The sequence below is a fragment of the Camellia sinensis genome, chromosome 5 (assembly GCF_055761805.1).
Source record: "Camellia sinensis isolate YWXY chromosome 5, ASM5576180v1, whole genome shotgun sequence".
Classification (NCBI taxonomy): domain Eukaryota; kingdom Viridiplantae; phylum Streptophyta; class Magnoliopsida; order Ericales; family Theaceae; genus Camellia; species Camellia sinensis.
In genome coordinates, this window is record NC_138965.1 from 29,961,632 (window position 1) to 29,976,169 (window position 14,538).

The following is a 14,538-nucleotide window of genomic DNA, read 5'->3' on the forward strand; positions in this document are numbered from 1 at the left end:
AAGGGCCTACGCTCTTGGTTGGGCCTTCTAAATTATGCCAGGCAATATGTCAAAGATTTAGGCCGAATGCTCAGCCCATTATACTCAAAAGTAAGCCCAAATGGTGAGAAAAGACTTAATGCTCAGGATTGGGATTTGATCCATAAGATCAAGGAGAAAATCCACCAAATACCAAAAAATCAAAAAATATTTTCTATCCAAATAAACGGAGCGTCAATTAATAATTCATATAATTCTATTGTCGTAGAAATTTTATTTTATTTTTTTTGTTAATTTTGTTAAATAAAAAAATCTGATAATAATGTATTTATAATTTTTAAAATATCAAGTAACAATTTGTATTTTAAATAAATTTCAGAAAATATATTTATAATTTATTTATTTATTGTCACCAAAACGACGTCTATTCAGTTTGATACACTACAAAATTGGATGCGGACTCAAATGGTTGGGCCAAAAGGAGCACCAGGCCCAGACTCAAAATGGTTGGGCCCAAAAAGAAAATAGAAGGTCGATCCAGTTTCGAATCTTCAACTTTGCTTCACATAGTTGTGAGTATTGTTTGGATTGATTCGGTTTAGCCGTAAATGTAGACTAATTTATTACTTACGGTGCATCAATTTTGAAATCAAATCAATTTTTGAAAATTTTAAAATCAATCCGAACCAAGTCACTAAACTATGGTTTGGTTTGGGTCAGTTTGGAACAATAAATTTAAAAAATATTATCACTATTCGTAATATAATCACAAAACATTATTCGCAATCTAATAATTGCGTAAAACTAATTATATCACCATACAAAAATATATTTATAATAGAGAGAGTTATAATTTATATATATATACATATATATTTGATACTAATAAGATATTTAAATATTCATATTCGATAACAAATTCTATATATAATTTAAATGGTCTGTTTTAGTTATTATTAGATTCATAACTATAAAATTACTAATCGAACCATAAATATTATGAAAGGAATGGCATGTTTTCCATTAAAATTTCAATTTGGACCAAACAATTGAGATGTTCTGCTCAGATACAGCAATTGTTTAGTCCAATTCAAAAAGCAGCCAAATTCTATTTTAAAATCAAAATTCAATCATAGACTTAAAAAAATTAAATCAAACGGTGCGATTTGGTTTGGTTGTCAATGAATCGAGCAAAACCTAAATTTGATCCGATTAATTTGATCCACCTATATACATCTGAATCTGAATACTCAATTAATCCGAATCCGCATAACCCGAATTAAAATGGAGCAAATTCGGATATATCCAATCCAGTCCAATGATTTATCCGATTCAATTACATTATCTTATGACATATACTATGAATCTTAAATAATTTATTAAATTTTTTAATAAAATTTTTCACGGATTCCACACAAATCCATACGTGTGTCTCACACCCATATCAAAGATTTGGTAAAAAATATAATAAATTATTTGGCTCACTATATAACTCTTTGTTTTATTTTTCCTGGAATATATTGATATGAACATCTGCGATTTTTCTCACCATCGAATCCATCGTCGGAGACGGTGACGATATTGCTTCTCTGATCCGACGAAATAAGGTCAGCTCTGAATGTCTTCTCCTCTTGCTGCTTCTCTATTGTGCGGCCTCTCTCCTCCTCTCCCTACAACTCTCTCTCTCTATATATATAGGCACATTCAATTTCATAATATTCATATACAAGATATACACACTCAAATCTAGATTTCAAACTTATTTTTGCTCTAATTTACAGAAATACTATAAAACATTAAAATTTGGGTATGGGATTTAGATATGGATTTCAGATCAAGATTTTCTAATCTGATGAATATGAAGGCAACATTTACCCTTTGATGATATTTTCATTTCAATCAATGGAGTCTTACCAGCAATGAACTAGGTTTCAATCAATGGAGTCTTAATAGAGTCTTCCTGGGTGTACTTTTTTTTTTTTTTTTTTTTTTGATCGATCGGAAGAGAAATCCATTAAAGATGAGCCAAAACGGGACTTATAAAAGAGTCCATGCTTACAAGTAGAGCTTACCCAAATCAAAGGAAAAATGAGCAAATGAATACATAAGCGAAGATAAAAATAGTATCAAAGACATGATCATACATGATCCTAACCCGTACTGTAAAGCAGAAGCGATCATAAGAGATCAGCACTAAGCCTAGTCGGAGATATCACAAAAGCTTCACTCCAGAGAGGGTAAGCTAACAGATCAGACCCATGGAACTCAAACACACAGAAAACAGAAATAAAATTAGAAAAAAACTAAAAAAAAACCAAAGCTGAGATCTGAGGAAGAATCAAATCTGGTGGAAAGAAGGCCACGGCGTGGTGGTGATGGTGGTGTCGGCAACGAGAAGAGGCGATTGGTGGCAGATCCGTTGTATCGTGGGTGTGGCGATACAGAACAGTGGGAGGCAGCGGAGAAATGACAGATCGAGCTCCGGTTAAGAGGTGGAGGAGGAGAAAATGCAAAAAAATTTCCACCCTAGGGGAAAAAAGAACCTCACAAGGAGGGAGAGAGTGGGAAGAAGTCTCCCAAGAGTTATTTTGCAGAAAATAAAAGAAAGAGAGGGAAGAGGAGAGAGGCAGCCTGAGAGAGGCCAGAGCCCCCCCCCAAAGCAGCAGCCCAAATAGAAACCCTAGGAGAGAAAGCTAGAGAGAGAAACTGTGGGTCTCATTCGTGGGTGTACTTGGATGGTATTAATATAAAATAAATAAACGGATCGAATCGAATTTGTTGTCGAATATCCATATAGAATCGGATTCGGGATTACTGTTGGGTTTTGCAATTTTGATTCGAGTTAATGGCTTCGTTCAGAAGGTGATTATTTTTTAAGTTTTTGGTCTACTTAGTTATTTTAGTAGGTTATTTTTAGTTTTTATGTTTGAGAAGATGGGATGAATTTTTATTTGAGTTGTTGTATTGAAAAATGTGTTGAAATGATGTTTGAAATTAAAATGACAAATTTGTCCCTAATTTCACATTTTTTAAAATTAATCTAAAGGACAAAATTGTAATTTAATCAGTTGTGGGACTAGCTGTCACTGTGCGGTACCCCTACATTGTCACGTTGACGGTCTAGGCTGCGTTTTGCCTAGTATCTTTTCTTTTTTTTTTTTGTCTTTTTAAAAAAAAAAATATATATATATATATGTATATAAATTATTGATTTAGATGCTATTTGAGATTATTTGATTTTTTTAGTTTTTGAGGCTATTTTAGTTTCAAAATGGGGTTGCCAAACAACGCCAATTTATAAATTGATCGAAGCAGATTTTGCCAAATTTGATCAAAACCCAATCCGTTTTGCGTCTGAATTTGGCCTTGTTTTGAAAAGTTGGTTATTTTAATTTTTAACTATTTTAGTAAATTAAAATATTTATATTTAGAAAGATGATTAATTTTTTTTTTTTTTTTTTGTAATTAGATGTAATATTTGTTAGGGTGCAATTCAGACGGGTTGGGTTGGGTTGGAAGGTTGTCCAAACCCAGTCCAAGTTATGCTAAAACCTACCCAAGGCCACCTAGGCTCGAATTGTAACCCGAAGTTGCTTGCCCAAGCCCGACCTGAGTTAAACTCGAGTTGCCTAAATTTTAAATGAATTTTAGTACCTTTTTTATTTTATTTTATTTATTTATTTTTTTTTTTGCAACTACATTATTAAATTATTAAAATTTGACTCTATTTATATTTTTTTTATATAGAAAATCATTAATACCATTAAAATAAATAATTTATATAATGTAAGAGAGATGCCGCTATAGTAGTCTTTACAATTTATGAGTGAAAATAAAAAATAAAAAAAGATAAGATTTTATGTTATTTGTATATATAATATATATTCAATATGATTTAATAATCTAATTTACTTTAATATTATATAATGGCTAATAATTTATATGTGTATTTAATATTTTTATATATCTATATATGTATAATTCGGGTTTCGATTTACTTTGGTTGTTTGACGTTTTTGTCCAACCCCGTCCAAATTTAATTCGGACTTCTGACTTTTTGTCTAAGTTCCGTACCAAATTTGAAAACATCTTGTCCAAGCCTTAAAAAAATTCGGATTGGGTTCAAAAGTTGCTTAGGTTGAGTCCGGCCAAATTGCATCCCTAATATTTGTAAGAGAGAAAAAGTGATATGATTATAAATTTGATATGATATTTTTATTTTCTTAACTATTTTAGCTTATTTTATATTTTTGGAAATTTTAACTTAAAAAAATAGATAAAAAAAAGATAAATTACAAATACATCATTTGAAGTTTGATTAAAATATAAATCGCCTCTATGGTTTTAAAAATTACATTACATCCCTTGAGATTTCTATTTTCATAACAAATCGCCAATTTTATTAATAAATCATCAAGTTAATTAACAATTTTTAATGATGTTAAAAATATGTTTCAATTTATAATTTAAATAATTTTATTATTATATAGGAGAGCAATTATGAATTTTATTTTTTTAGTTAATTTTGTTAAATAAAAAATTATAATAAAAGGATATTTGTAATTTTTTAAGTTACAAGCGACAATATATATTTTAAACAAATCCCAAGTGTATTTGTAATTTATCAAAAAAAAAACAAAAACAAAAACTTTTGCCAAACAAGGCTTACAATTTCTCAGCCCTAACTTCACAATTCAAAACGTTGTATCACAACGGCACTGGTTCTGGACAATTCAAGCCTCATCACTCTCTCTCTCTCTCTCATTTCAAAACCCTAGTTCCAGTCCTAGACTTGCCACCAATCATATTCATTTTCGCTGTGTTTCCAAAGGGTTGGTTGATCTGCTAAATGGGCCAAGGTAAAATAACATCTAATCCACCAGATGATAAAATTCAAACCTTGGTTTGGTTTGGTTGTTTAATGAATGCAATTTTCAATTTAAAGAAATCTATTTTCTGATTGTATTCTTCTTTGCTTTTTTTTTTTTGGTTGATAGTAATTTGGCTTGGGAGTTTGTTTAATCTTGCAGTTAATCTCATTTTTACGTTTGGATAATTCTTTTGATTTAGATGGGTATAATCTATCAATGTTGTATAGGGGTTGCTTTTTTTTTTTTATTGATTTAAAAAAGTTTCTCTTCTTTGTTGATTCTAAGAGAATTCCTTCTATTGCTCCCTTTATCCTTTCTATTTGGTTCTCTGCAAAAATGAGGAGACAGAAATAAAATGAAAAACCCTTTAAAACAAAAGCTATGTTTTTTAGTTTATTTAGGATTCAATTGTACTCTCTTCCCAACAATCAAACGTAGCTTGTTTTCTTTTACTAACAGCATCTCCAACCCTTGACCAATTTTTGATCTAATTTGATTCTAAATTTGAGTAAAAAGCTTGATTTGATATGAACTACTCCAATATTTTCATCAATTTTGCATTAAAATCTTTTTAAAAATTCTTCTCTTATCCCAAATTTCCCTTTTTATCAAATTTGATGGGAAAAAAATCATCCCCAATGCTTCATCTTTTTAAATTTTCATCAATTTCAAATTTGATGAAGGATTTGACAAGTTCTCAATTTTATGAAGGAAAAAAAAAATGATTCTTGGAGATGGTCTTATGAATATGAAATATGATGAATTATTCTAAAATGGTGTGGTTTAATGCCTTTTCTAGTGGGAAGATATAAAATGTACTTTATTCATAATCTGCCTTTGCTTATTGTGTGGTTGCTTTTGCAGGGTGGGAAACAAAATGAAAGTTAAACTCTTACGTATCCTTCTTATGATAATTTATTTTTCCTCTATGAAATAAATGCATGCGTCTCCTTATGTGTCATTCTTCCAATTAACTTCTCTTGTGTATAAAAACTCTTGCAGATTAATAGTGTTGAAAGGAAGACAATTTATATTCATAAATTAGATACCTTGTTTGATGTAAACATGATGGATCATTTCGATAAATCCTTTCACATAGTTTTATTCATGAATTTTGATAATGAGTTACTTTCGAAAATCAACAGAACATAGAAAAGTGGTTTTTGCAAAATTGTGGAGGCGAATGACTACACATGTGAGCTCATGGAACTGGGGGTCTTTTTTAAAATTGATGATTGCTGAAAAATTTTGGCAATGGTTAAGACACTTGGGGTCTTTCTTCATCTTGGAAGTGAAATATAATTCATCACCCAACAACTTACCCTTTTAAGTAATATATCTAAATTTTGAGTGTGGAAATTGAGAAGTTTTCTATGAGTTGTAACCACCCTGACCAGCATAGTCTCTTACTTTTTCCGATTCCCTAAGTACCATGAGTCCTTGTCATCTCCTAAGCCCCCATAACCATAAGTAATTTCTGAAGATTAGTCATCTTATCCTACTCCCCAGTATTGCAAATTCATTGTTGATCCAATATCCCAAAATATAACCTGAAGCTGCAAATAATTGGCTACCGTTGCCTCTCTATTCACAGCATGGAGAAAGATGGCTAGGAAAGCTGTCTCCAACACCTCATCTCCTCACCATGTATGCCACCAAAAAGTCACCCTATCCCCTCTACCTACCCGAAATCTGACCAACTTCAAGAAATCCTCGCAAACAAGCCAGATACCCTTCCACAAGCCCCTCCCATGAGACGTAGACAGCTCCAAGGATGTCTAGTCACCCCATTTACTTCCTTATTTTGCCACCACCATCCTCCTCCAGTTTCTTCCCTTTCACAAGCAAATTTCCACAACCATTTACCCAAGAGAGCTATTGAAAATACTGAACCTTGGGAACCCTAACCCATCTTCCTTCTCTGAGGTGCACAATATCCCAATCCAAAAGATAGTAATTAAGCTCCTCTCCCATAATCTTTATTATAATTTTTTTTTATTATTTAATTTGCTGTTTGTTTTGCAATTGTCCTTTCTCTGTAATGATATAGCATGAATGGTTTATTGTGTTTAAGGAATTTTATTCTTTAATCTACCCGCCAGTTTTGTGCTAATAAGTTGGTATAGATTTTGTTTAATTCAACAATTAAAACTTTTTGCTATCATCACATATTTTGAGCTATTTGCAATATCAGTTTTCTCTTGACCTATTCCTTCGCGAAACACTATTGGGGGCTCATGAATAGAGTGAGTTCTCTTTAGCAATTTTCATGTTACTTGTTGTATGAACTTAATATGGTAAGGGTTGTAATAGTTTCACTTCTCTATTAATTGCAGGTGGCATGCTGTCTCTTCATGGACTTGGGATGCACAAGATGAAACATGTGGAATATGTAGATTGGCCTTTGATGGTTGTTGTCCTGACTGTAAACACCCAGGGGATGATTGCCCACTAAGTAAGTCAATGCCTTTAATTAAAATCATTCCCTGCACTATTTTTTCATTATTTGCAGATAATTTCTCATTTGTGACTGGGAATTTAGTGACTTCTCTAATGGTTTTCGGTATCTCTGTGCATCAACCTATAAATCAATTTAATTTTCTGTATACTGCATCTAGCTGAGCCCTTGTGCATGCTTGCTTGAACCTTGAACCTACTAGGATACAGTTAATGCCATTTTCTCAACGGTTGTGTGAGACATCAGAAAATTCTTTGAGGTTCAATTTTAGTGCAAGTTACATGATGATTAGTGAGTTATGCTTGAGGTGTGCTAATTGTCAAAATTAATTGTGAGTGTTATTTTTCCATCACTTAAAATAAAGTAAGGAAATTAATTCACTATTTTCTTTCTTTTTAATAAATTCTTCTGGACTTAATGCTTATTCGTATGGACAATACTTGAAAGTCATCTAGAATTTCCTAGCAGATGTATTGCTGATTTGAGAATGTTGGCCTGTAATATAGTTTTTCCTGACATCTTCCGCACTTTTTTGTTGATATTGGACGAGTATGCATTATTTATTGGATGAGTATGCATTATTTGTTATCTTTACCTTTTCAGCTTGGCGATTAAATTGTGAACTAAGAAGCACAGACATAGACACAGACACAGACACAGACATAGACATAGACATGGGACATGTTGATTACAAAAAAGAGGGGGAAAATAATTTTTTTACTTTTTTATTTTGCTATTACAATCACAAACAATCAAAATTAACAAAAACTAGCACTAATTCAATATATATAACCCACTTCTAAGAATCACGGACACAAACATGTGGCATGACATGGACATGTGGACACAAATTTTCAAAAAATACAGGATACGACAAGTTAGGGATACGTGCAAAACATATAATTTTAGGAGAACTTACGTGTTGGTCGTAATAGGTGGATTTATTGTCTAATAGGTTCTATGAGAATTAATGGCTTTTTTCATCAAACACAGTTAAAAAAATCACTAATTGTTAATTTTCAATGATAGTTTGAAAATTGTCACAAAAAATGTCACTAATTATAAGTTTTAGTGACAGTTTAAAAAAATTATCACAAAACAAATTTTTAACTTTGAGCAACAGTTTAAAAAATTTGTCACAGAAAAACGTTACTAATTGTAAGTTTTAGTGGTAACAATTTATAAAAATTGTGACAAAAAAGTCACTAATAGTCAATTTTTAGCGACATGCAAAAATTCGTCGCAAAAATTTATTTTTAACGATGATTTTATTAGGACTTATTTTCAATAGGACTTGATGAGAATTAAGTTAAATTATTATGACATATTGGTAGTTTCTCCACAATTTTATATATTTGTTATTTGTCATATATTTAAATATTTAATATGTATTTTATCTCAAATATTTGATTTTATCAAATTTATCAACCGTAAGTAGGCTATTTTTGTAAAAATATTAAAAAATTTAATTAAAAAAATAAAAATAAATAGTCCTTAGCATATCCTTAACGTGTCCCTAGAGTGTCCTCAGCGTGTCCAGTGTGTGTCTGTTTCCAACACGTGTTGGACACTTGTACGTGACTTTCGGAGAGATGTCCATGCTTCGTAGGCCCACTCTTAAGTTAACTCGTATTGTTTATATCTTTTTTATAGATGATCTATTAACTATTTAAATCTAAGCAAATGTAATAAACCTTCAATATCCTACATTCATTCAAAGCACTAAAGAAGAGGGGAAAAAAAAAAACTAGTTGGCCTATCCCCGGCATGTCACCGTGTCTGACACCACTACATCACTTGTTTTGGAGTGTCAGTGCCTCATAGATGGTAATGTGGACATAGGCTATACTTTTTGTGCATACATGTGTTGGGTGAGTGGGCAAGTGCTCATGCTTGTGTGCATAAACACTCATATGCACTATGATTGTTCATGAGCCCATGCAAAAGTGACTGAGATTTTTGTTCCATTGTCTGAGTCTGATGTTTGAGTGTGTTTGGTAAGCCAAGCCAAGAGTGTGTCTTCTATTCTTGCTCTTCGTTGTTTGGCTGGATAATCCTTGAGGATAGATTGTGTATTTCTTATGGCCAGCCATGATTTAAATACAGTCTTTGAGGATGGGCTTAGGCAAATACCTGTATGCCTGAAATTTGGAAGACGTGCCAGAACCATAGAAGGATGCTGGATTCATTGGTCGTGTGACAAAGGTCACTTCTAAGGCAGACATGGAAGTTGATTGCTATGACTCCACAAACTAATCCAAGCTTGAGCCACAGATGCTTGAGAGTTAAGAGCCTTTTAACATCGCTAATGTCTCAAGATCACACATAAGCACAAAGGCTTGTCACCCACAAACTCAATTGATTAAAATTATTAAATATTAAAAATCTGCTACTCTTAAGGTGATATGCTAGATCTAAGCGATGAAGATTGATATTTCTGAGTTATTAAATAGAGACACTGGGATTCCTCCAAATTTTATAGGCACCCACAAGTGGGTAACCTTGCAGAATATGCCTACAAGAAAGGAGCAAAGCACCCAATTTACAGAGGCAGGCATAAGTAATGTTTCCTTGAGTGTAGCTGAGCTTTATTCGTTCACTTATGCCATGTTTGGATGGCAGGCATTAAAGAAAATGAATGAGAATTTCATTACTAGTAATATAATTAATGTGTTATTCGAATGAAAGTTGTTACCTTAATTTTGAACAATCATATCTGACAAAGTAAAAAGTATACCATAGACGACGATATATGATGAAACCTTCACTTATAAGGGACAGATATTTACTCCTAGTTCTCTTTCCATTACAGTTCTTAACATTTGGCAAATATTGATAAAATTCTTGTGCTAATTTATATGAACCTGCTAAATTCAGAGGTAAAAAATTGCATGTAAGATATAGTGGTCATTATTCTGATTAGATGTTGACATTTTTCTTTTCAATATTTTTAATTGATTAAGAGTATGTCCTTGTACAGTTGTACCAGGTGGTTTGTAGTTGGTAGATTGGGACTGCAATTGAGTTTTTTTAGTATTAGTAAAGTTTGTTGATAAAATTAATACTTCAATTATTATGGTTTGTTTTGCAGTATGGGGTGAATGCAACCATGCGTTTCATCTTCATTGCATCTTGAAATGGGTGAATTCACAGACTCCTCAAGCACATTGCCCCATGTGCCGTAGAGAATGGCAGTTTAAAGGATGAAATCAAACTGTTGAATTTCTGTTTCCCCAGCCTCTCCCTCTCTCTCTCTCTCTCTCTCTCTCTCTCTCTCTCTTTCTCTTCAATTACTTTTTCTCTCTGTGGATCATGTTAAAGAAGCGTGACTTGGAGATGATTAGTGATTTACTGATCGTGAAAGTTGATTTCATACTCTCTTATGCCAATGTTCTATATTAGCTGGTGCTGTTTATATGTAACAGCCGGTGGATTTAGCTCATAACTGCTACCCCAAAAAAGCTAAAAGTTGTGTATTTTCTGGCTACACTGATATGTGTTTGTTTTGAATTAGAAAAGCTTACGCGATGCACACAATCATGGTTGTTTAGACATTTTGCTTAAGCATTTGGAAATTTTCTAAATCAACTGCTTGTTTTAGATGGTGATGTAGGCAAGGTTTTTGTGTTGCCTACACATCATATTCTGGATATGGATATAGATATGGATATGGATACTGATAGTGACTGCAATTATTTATTTATTTATGTAAGTATCATGCTGCTTAAATGGTATTATGTGAGCATACCATGACTAGAGGCCTAAAGATTCCAGTATTATTTGTAAGAGATGTGAGGGTTGATGAAGTAATTGTTGTTTAATTAATCACCAAATGAACATGTGTTTGTATAGATGTCTTTTGGGCTCATTTTCTTTGAACCTTTTTTTTCTTCTTTTTTAATCTTTTAAATAGTAGTCTTTATTCAGGAAACTACCCGGCAATGAATCCGGATGCTTCATTCATTCCATCTTATTTTTGCTACTATTACATCTGATTTTTATTTTTATTTTATTATGAGTCCTTTGTACTTGGAGTGATTATTGTGGTTTTGGAGTATTGGTACACATCATTTATTACTTTCAGTTGTGATTTATTTGGAAGAAACTTTGGCATCTTCGAATTCCGAACAAAATTAAATTCTTTACGTGGAAAGCTTCTTTGAATATCATCCTCACATCCGATTTGTTGCGTCGTAGGCATGTCTCTGTGGCTGGAAATTGTGTACTCTGTCCCAACTGTCCAGAGAATTTGTTGCACTGTGTTCGTGATTGTCCTGTTGCGAAACAGGTATGAGGATTAAGTCTGCTGCGATTTGAGGTTCAATCTTGGAATTGTACAGATTTTTCTCAATGGGTTTCGGTGATTGAAAATAGAGTTGATGAATATGGACTTGGCCTATTTTTTTTCGCTTTGTTGGGGTTTGTAGAGTGCTCGCAATCAAGCTGTTTTTAATGAAGTCTTTCATTCAACGGAGGACATAGTGCAATGGGTGTGTGAACTTTTACATGACTTCTCTCTTGCGAATCATCGAACCATTAGTGCACCAGTCTTTGGGGAGCCTGTCCGTTGGGTCGCTCCAATTGATGGGTTTTACAAAGTTAATTTTGATGGTGCTGTGTTCAATCACCTCAAGGCAGTTGGAGTTGGTGTTATTATTCGGGACCACGCTGGTGCAGTTATTGCAGCTTTTGTCAGAGAGGATTGATTGTTGGGGTGATGCAAATTGTGCTGAGGCTTTTGTAGCTCAACGAGCGGTGCATTTTGCTATAGACCTGGGCATTCTTGATGTTCATTTAGAAGGGGATTTGCTCAACATCATTCGAGCTCTTCAAGATGCAAACCCATTGTTATGCTCCTACAGTCACGTTCTTCAGGAAGCTATTGCAAGGGGCCATTGTTTTCGAAATTGGAATACTTCTCATACTCCTCGGCTGGGCAATCGAGTTGCTCATGGCCTAGCTCAGATGGCAGTTGCGAGTTCTGGACCATCCATCTGGATGGTAGAGGTCCCTTTTGAATTATTTTCATTAGTCTTTTCTGAAGCTATGTAGTACTTGTAACTCAATTAATTCATAACATATTTTTGTATTTTAATAAGTCCCGTTATTTAGATATTTGATCTATCAAATCATAATTCTTATATTTAAAGTATTTTATAGATAATTTTATCTTTACAAATATTTTTTTAACCTTTAGCATTTGGTGATGTGAATATTTATATTTAACAGTAGAAATATTCACATTGTCAATGTAAACATTAATGTATTTTTACCTTTTTATTATTAGAGATATTTTAATAAGTATGTCACTCATAAAACTTATTGGAACATAAAAAAAAATAATTCAAACTATATAAAACATAAGTGAAAAGCGCCTTATGACTAAATGCCCCTAAGATTTGTCTTTCTATCATGTCCTCTCATTACAAGATTTGTCTCGTTATTCCATTCACATCAGTTCTAAAAAGGATATACTTGTACAATTTTTAAAATTGGAATGTTAATACGTATGAGTTCATAGAAAAAAAAAAAAAGTAAAGTGATATTCAAAGATAATTGATGGTGTCTTGGTGTAATTAACTCTAAAATAAATTAATGAAATTGAGAGGCATAAAAAGGTATCTTAGTGTTGTGTTTGAATTTTAAAATTATTATAAAAAAAAGTTAAAAATAAAAATAAAGATGAAATAAAAAAAATTATTTTTATTTTTATTTTTATTTTTGTGGGAGGTTAAGAGAATGAAAAATGAAAATGGATAGACAATCAAAAGTAAATCTTTTTTTAATTACTCATAAAACAAATATATATATTGGGACTAATTTGTGCAAATTTCACTTTTATGGGACCATATATTATTTGGTCTAAGGTTTATACTTTTTTGGTGATAAGGACGTGTTGGAGAAAAATGGTTGAATAAGAAATTACCTCATAAATGTGTATATAACTCACACATTTAAGGCTCATCAATTTTACAAAATTGATTGGGCAGTCTTGCTAGCATCAGTTGCCAACCTTGATGGCTAGAGGCTCCTCCCCTCTCCCCTATAGTGTATAAAAGGAGGCCCTATTCCTTGAAAAGAAATATAGAATTTTTCCTTGACATCCATACACTGTCAGTTTACTTCTCCTATAATTTTCTTCCTGAGAGAGAGTGCTGTCGTTATCAAATCCAAGATTTTACTTTTCTTTCATCAAACTGAAGACCAATGTACCTTTCATCAAATCACAGTTCATAGCCGTTTGATTTTCACCACTGGATGTCCCCTGGATGGCCACCTTAAGGAAAAAATTTGTGAAAAAATTACACTGATCGGTTGACCTCCTGGTCATCTGTCTAGTCATCCGCCCGATCGACCCCCCAGATGACCACTTCGAGGCAAATATTTCTGAAAAATTTACACTGGCCGGTCGATCGGCTAGACATCCGCTTGGTTGTCTGCCTTGTCAACCGGTGTTCTAATGAAACTTCAAAACTTCCATTGTAGCACTTGAAATCAAATGAAACTTTTACTCAAATTAGATGAAAATTTTGATAATGCTCTCACCGATTGAGTTTCAAATCAAACCCACCCTCTCTTTCCTCCTCTATCTCTTCTTTTCACCTCCGTCGCCACCGATCTGAGTAGATTTGACACTGATCTTCATCGATCGTCCATTGAATCTATTTCATCCTCTCTCTCTTTCCTCTCTTTATCTTCACCTTCTTCATCTCTGATGCCGACTGACCACCATTTGCTGTCGACGATCTCACCGTCGTGGCGCTTTGATTACATACTCTGTAGCAACCACACATTGGTGCTCAATCTCACGTCAAAAGCAAAATCCAGAGGTGATCTGTACTCTTTCTTATTAAGCCTCTCGATGTCGCCATCCCTAGATCCATCGGTTGCCTGATAATCTAGTGGTAATCGTGAAGCCTTAAACCAACAACATTAACGGGAGTATTAAACACTCAACTGTGAATGTGCTTCGTTAATTTCCCCAAGATCTGTTCGCGAGATTTGGATTTGGACCCCATGAAACAGGTACAAAGATATTCTCTTTCCACAAATATATGTATGTGTATGTGTACATATGTCTATGGATTCATTGTCTATGTCTTGTTCAGATCCTCCACTCCCAATGACATGGCTAAGACTTATGTGAAGAAATCTCACACTCCCCTCTCTCCCTCTCTCTCTCTCTCTCTCTCTAATCTTTAGCCCCCTACTTTCACATCATTGGAGGTG

The 14,538-nt window shown here is 33.2% G+C and overlaps 2 long non-coding RNA genes across 2 annotated transcripts; both read left to right on the forward strand.

The window, feature by feature from the left end:
- Positions 1–4,700: 4,700 nt before the first annotated feature.
- Positions 4,701–10,421, forward strand: LOC114316479 (uncharacterized). The gene is made up of 5 exons (XR_014329296.1): positions 4,701–4,838; positions 5,715–5,746; positions 7,045–7,096; positions 7,187–7,305; positions 10,400–10,421. It is a non-coding gene; the product is annotated as an uncharacterized LOC114316479 (long non-coding RNA).
- Positions 10,422–10,518: 97 nt separating this feature from the next.
- On the forward strand, positions 10,519–12,451 carry LOC145790518 (uncharacterized). Its single transcript, XR_014329297.1, has 2 exons — positions 10,519–11,596; positions 11,736–12,451. It is a non-coding gene; the product is annotated as an uncharacterized LOC145790518 (long non-coding RNA).
- Positions 12,452–14,538: the final 2,087 nt, after the last annotated feature.